A 5,039-nucleotide genomic window follows, 5' to 3' on the forward strand; every position below is an offset into this window, starting at 1 on the left:
AAGCTACAATGTTTAACGATGGAAAGTTTTGATAGTTGGCACAAAATATAATATCAAAACAGACACACACATACACACACGCAGGTCGGAGGACAGAAAGGTCTGAGAAATCTCTCACGATTGTCAATGCAATTATGAGAATTAGGATTTTAAGTAGTTTTAAATCTGTTATGAAAGACCCACTTCGAATGTCTGGAAAAACAAAAGTATTCCCTCGTTGAAAGGAAAGAATTTTCCCCAGAGAAATGATTCCTAAATAAAGAAAAAGCAAAACCCCATAATTAAACAAATGCTTCTAGATCAGATTAAACTTTTTTGTGTCATGTACCCCTTTGGCAGTCTGATGAAGCCAACAGACCCCATCTCAGAATCATGTTTTTAAATGTATAAAATAAAAGGGCATATTTAAAAGAAAAGATAACTGCCACATTTGTGATTGGAAACTTTAAAATGTAGTTGTGCATAGGTTTGCAAAGGAAACCAATTATAATGATACAGTCTTTGAAATATTTTAAAAAACAAATTCATAGATTCCAGGTTAAGAATATCAGATTCAGACAGAAAACTAAATGTCTAGAAATACCCACATGCATAACAACACTCAAGATACAACTATGTGTAGTGTTATCGAGCCACTAATAACAAAGAAAAAGAAGGCACTTTATCCAAAAAAAGTGAAAACTGCCAGATTACAGATTAGCTTTTAACAGATCTTCATTTTCATGATTTAAGAAAAATTGGAAGGTACTATTTCTTTTCCTCTCAAAAAAGAGAAATATGGTACCAGACAAGTTCTCACTCAATCCTCTGAATTGCCTAAGACTCTGAAAGAACTCCCAAGAGATCACAATACTTTAAAATCTCTCTAAATTTTTCATCTAATGATTAACAAACTCCCCTCTAATGCCCTCCCTATCACAGTGATTCAGGAACCCTGCAGGTCATCATCCAAACTTCATTTCTGTATCCTCCACTGCCCAATTCCTTATTTCCATTCCTCTCAACCTCCCCCCTCCCCCCCTCCAATTCCAAGTTAAAGCTATCTACTCTTTCACTGTGACATCTGGAATGCCTGTTTCAAAGAAAATAAACTTTCTTTCCTCTTAAACCTTTTCATTCCACACTCTTTCCAGTTTCTGACTCATTGAGACTTGGTTCCCTCTGCTGCAGTCTAGTGATGCTGGGAACCCCAAATTCAGGTGCAAAAGGTGAGGGTCTGTTTACTTGAGGGTCTGTTATACTCACAGGATTAGAGATTTAGAAATGGAAGCTCTAGTCCAACCCCCTCATTTTACAGAAAAGTAAACTAAGGCTCAGAGAGGTTGAGGCGGTTAGGAGTCACAGTGACCAGAGCACTGGACCTGGAATTGGAAAGACCTGAAGTTCAAATCTAGTCTCAGACATGTACTGGCTGCATAATCCTGAACCAATCACTTAACCTCGGTCTGCTAGAGCTTCCTTATCTATAAAAGAGATGGTAGTAACACCACCCACTTTCCAGGGTGACTGTGAGGATAAAATGAGATAATATTTGTAAAGTGCTTTCCAAACCTTAAAGGACTATTTAAATGTCAGCTATCATTATTATTATTTTGTCTAAGACCACACAAGGAATAAATGGGAGAATCAGGATTTGAACCTTTGTCTTCTAACTCTAAAGTGAGGGTTCTTGTCACAGCAGGACGCTGTATTTACTTCACATTAAAGGTAACCAAGTCTACCAGGCTAACATTGTTATGTACTATATGTAACTTATAGAACCACAGCTGATTAAAATAAAGTCAGTGAGAACATGGTGCTCATGAGGCAGGTTGGATTTCTATTAGGATCAGTTAACTTCAGAGCCAGTTCCCAAAGAGATGTTCTTGTATGGTGCAAGAGGTGGTTTGGTGCCAACTATCATACCTCCTGGAAAAACAGCACAAAACACATGCCCAGAAAGTGTGTCAATAGCTTGCTACCTATATCTTACATATATGTAGGAGAGGTTTTATAAAATAAAACTAGAAACAAAGTTGGTAATGCAACCATTGATTTTCTTGTATCACTGTTTGGTTTCCAGAGTGTAGTAACAGTCACAATTAGACTTTCCTCACCAACATTGCCAAAATACAACTTTATTTCCTGTTACAGAGTAACAATAAATTTTCTTTTAATTGTGCCTTATATGGACTTAGAAAATACAAAATGACAGAAAACCTACCTTCTGGGAATGAAGTCCAGGTCTTGGGTTTCCGTAATATCAATAGTGTAATACATAGAATATAATTCATAAAGTCCTGTACAATGCCATGGCTGGCATTCAGATGTTAAATAATAGTAATAATGACACCTCAGGAAATGACTTGGCACTCTATTCATCTTATGACCCTCACTGAACAACTACTCAGCACCTGTTTGTCCCCAGACTTAATAAGGCCACACCCAGAGAAAAAGACTTCTTGGAACTCAATCTGAATAGAAACTTCTTAGCTCCAACATCACAACATTTAATCATCACGATCCTATCTCACTAGTTCTGAAGGTAGGTTAAAATCTTTATTTTTTTTTTGACATTTTCTAGTTTCTTTCATAGTCAAAAGCTCATGGAAAACATTAAGTAAAAAGATGTTTTCCTTTCCTCTTTTTAAAATGTTATTGAAAACAAAAGTAATAATAAGAAACTTCAAAAAGTCAGATTCTTGGAAATAAAATTACATTGTCTGAGGTTTTGTTTTATTTGTTTCATAGGATCAAAGACTTAGGGCTGGAGAGGGCCTCAAAACAGTTAGTACAACCCCCTTATTTTCTACGTGACCCAGGTTGGTTTAACAAAATCACATATGTAGTGTGAGAAGTAGGATTTGAAACGAGGTTCTCAGACTTCAAAGACAGTGAGAACTCTTTGACTATACCACACTGCTGGCCTTTTGGGGAACAAAAACAGCACATACTATAAACACTATGCAGCTCTTAAGAAAATTAAAAAGAGAATCACACCAAATTTTCCTAAATGTTGATTTTGAGAGTCATTCATTTCAGAAGCAGTAAAACATGTATTTGTTACATTTCTCAACAATTCGTCAGTGACTGGAACTTCTAATAAGTGAAATTTATAAAACTTCAATTCTAACGTAAAGCACTTCCAATCCAACTAGAAAAATCTTTAACACCATAAAAATGCACATAACAATAAAAATTCATTGGCCAACTGTACATAAAAACCTTATTCTTTTCTCCAGAATTAGAAGATTAAATCAGTTAGCTTAAGGTCCACCAGCTACCAACAGGTATTGTTAAATAGAAAAACAAACTTTAGAAACACTCCTATTAAAATAAATAAGGAGCTTAATGATCATACTCAGAGAATAGTGAATGATTTTTTTTTTTTTTACTGATGAGGTAAGTCCCCATTCCACCCTAAAACTCTGAATTTAAATTTTTTGGGCCAGAAGAACTTTCTGAAAAAAATGTAGTATATTTTTAAGCTTATCAAAATAGTAAGGAAAAACAGAACAAGAAAAAAAAAAAAGAGTGAAGGCTGGGGAAAACCCAATGTCTTTTATCAAGTACAGACATCAGAAAGCAAAAAGCAGATCTAAAATAATAATAATGAGAAATTTGTGGTATATCAAAAAAAAGTTTAGATGTCAAAAAAGAAGTGCAGAAACTGGAATAATACGTTCTGAAAACAACTGAAGAGCCTTTCATAATGTACTAACAAATCTTTAATCCAAGGAGTTAATTATCAGTTTAAAATAAATCAATAGATAATAAGATCTTCAGACTTTGATGATTATTTGTTGAATGATACACTGTTTAGAAATCTTTTTCTTTTGCACTTAGATGTCAACCTCCTATTATAAGCTATAGCTTTGGTTGGATACAGTTTTCTGATTTTTTTTCCCTTCCTTAGCGCCAAGGACAGAACTAGCCTCCTTGCTTTGCATCTCCCAAGAATTGGGTCTTCTTTCATTGCCCAGTAGGTAAGAAGACTGCCAAAATTTCCATTATAGCATCCTATTTTTAGAGCCTTTGGAACTGGTCATCAAAACTGCGCTCCAAAGCACAACTTGTTTGACCATCTTTAGGCTATACTTAAGTAAGAGGTTTAGCATTCGAAGTACGAGTGCCTTTCCTAAAAACAAAAACAAAAAACACTGGGATTCATTTTGATTCGGTTGATATTTTAAAACATTTCATTTTTCTTGGTTTCATTCACATATCAGAACATTAACTGGAAAAAAAATGATTATTTCCGCACACGAGCATTTAAGACTACAACAATAACAAACTGCAATTGGGCAAACAAGGCATTTAAATGCTCCTGGCGGGCAGAAGGAAGGGGATGATGGGGGGGTGGCGCTTCTTAAGACAAGCTCAGGAAAGAGACAGCAAAGGTGTGAATGGAAGGAAACACCAACACCTCCCCCTCTCCCTTACCCCCAACCTGGGAGGCAGAAGGACAGGGGAGGAGGGGGGCACCCAGGAAGGTGGAGGGGCTCAACCTGGCCAGGGATCTCCTAGGGCCGGAGGGATGCGGGTGCGAGGGAAGGCTGGTTGGGGGCGCGGGGCGGAAGGCAGGCTGGGGTGGGGGTGGGCAGCTGCCGCTCCGATCCCCCCTCCTTACCCTTCCTCCTTGCCTCACCTGGGCGTCCCGCTGCGGAGTCAGGCTGCAGTCAAGGACCCGGTCGGGCTCCAGCCCAGCTGGCTGACATGGCCGCCTCCGAGCTGTCAGAGCGCTAGGTTCTCCCGTGGCGGCTGGAGCGCTCCTGGTCAAGATCTCCGCCCTGCTCTGCGGGCTCCTCCACACTGACTCGCGGGCGGGTAAAAGCCGACGAGCCGGAGGCCGCGGAGCATAGAGCGCGAATGGCTAGAGAAGCCCCTCGGAGGTGCCACAACCATAGAGTGACGAATGAAGACTGACGCCCGGCAAGCGTCTCCCCTCCCACTCTAGCTCAAGTCCTTCGGACTAACCGAGAGTGGGAGGAAGCGGAAGTGGGTGGGAGGGGCTTGTCTGCACGCGCGGGGAGCTATGTTTACTTCCGGCCCGTGTCTGG

General features: G+C 39.4%; 1 protein-coding gene across 3 annotated transcripts in view; it reads right to left on the bottom strand.

Moving 5' to 3' along the window:
• The window catches only part of CNST (consortin, connexin sorting protein), a 106,495-nt gene extending 101,663 nt beyond the window's left edge, over window positions 1-4,832 (bottom strand). For all 3 annotated transcript variants that reach the window (XM_036756837.1, XM_036756838.1, XM_036756840.1), the window contains exon 1: window positions 4,628-4,832. The gene's annotated coding sequence lies outside the window, so the exon portion shown is untranslated. The remainder of the gene's footprint in view (window positions 1-4,627) is intronic.
• Between the last annotated feature and the right edge of the window lie 207 nt (window positions 4,833-5,039).

This window comes from Trichosurus vulpecula, chromosome 4, assembly GCF_011100635.1.
Source record: "Trichosurus vulpecula isolate mTriVul1 chromosome 4, mTriVul1.pri, whole genome shotgun sequence".
Taxonomy (NCBI): Eukaryota; Metazoa; Chordata; class Mammalia; order Diprotodontia; family Phalangeridae; genus Trichosurus; species Trichosurus vulpecula.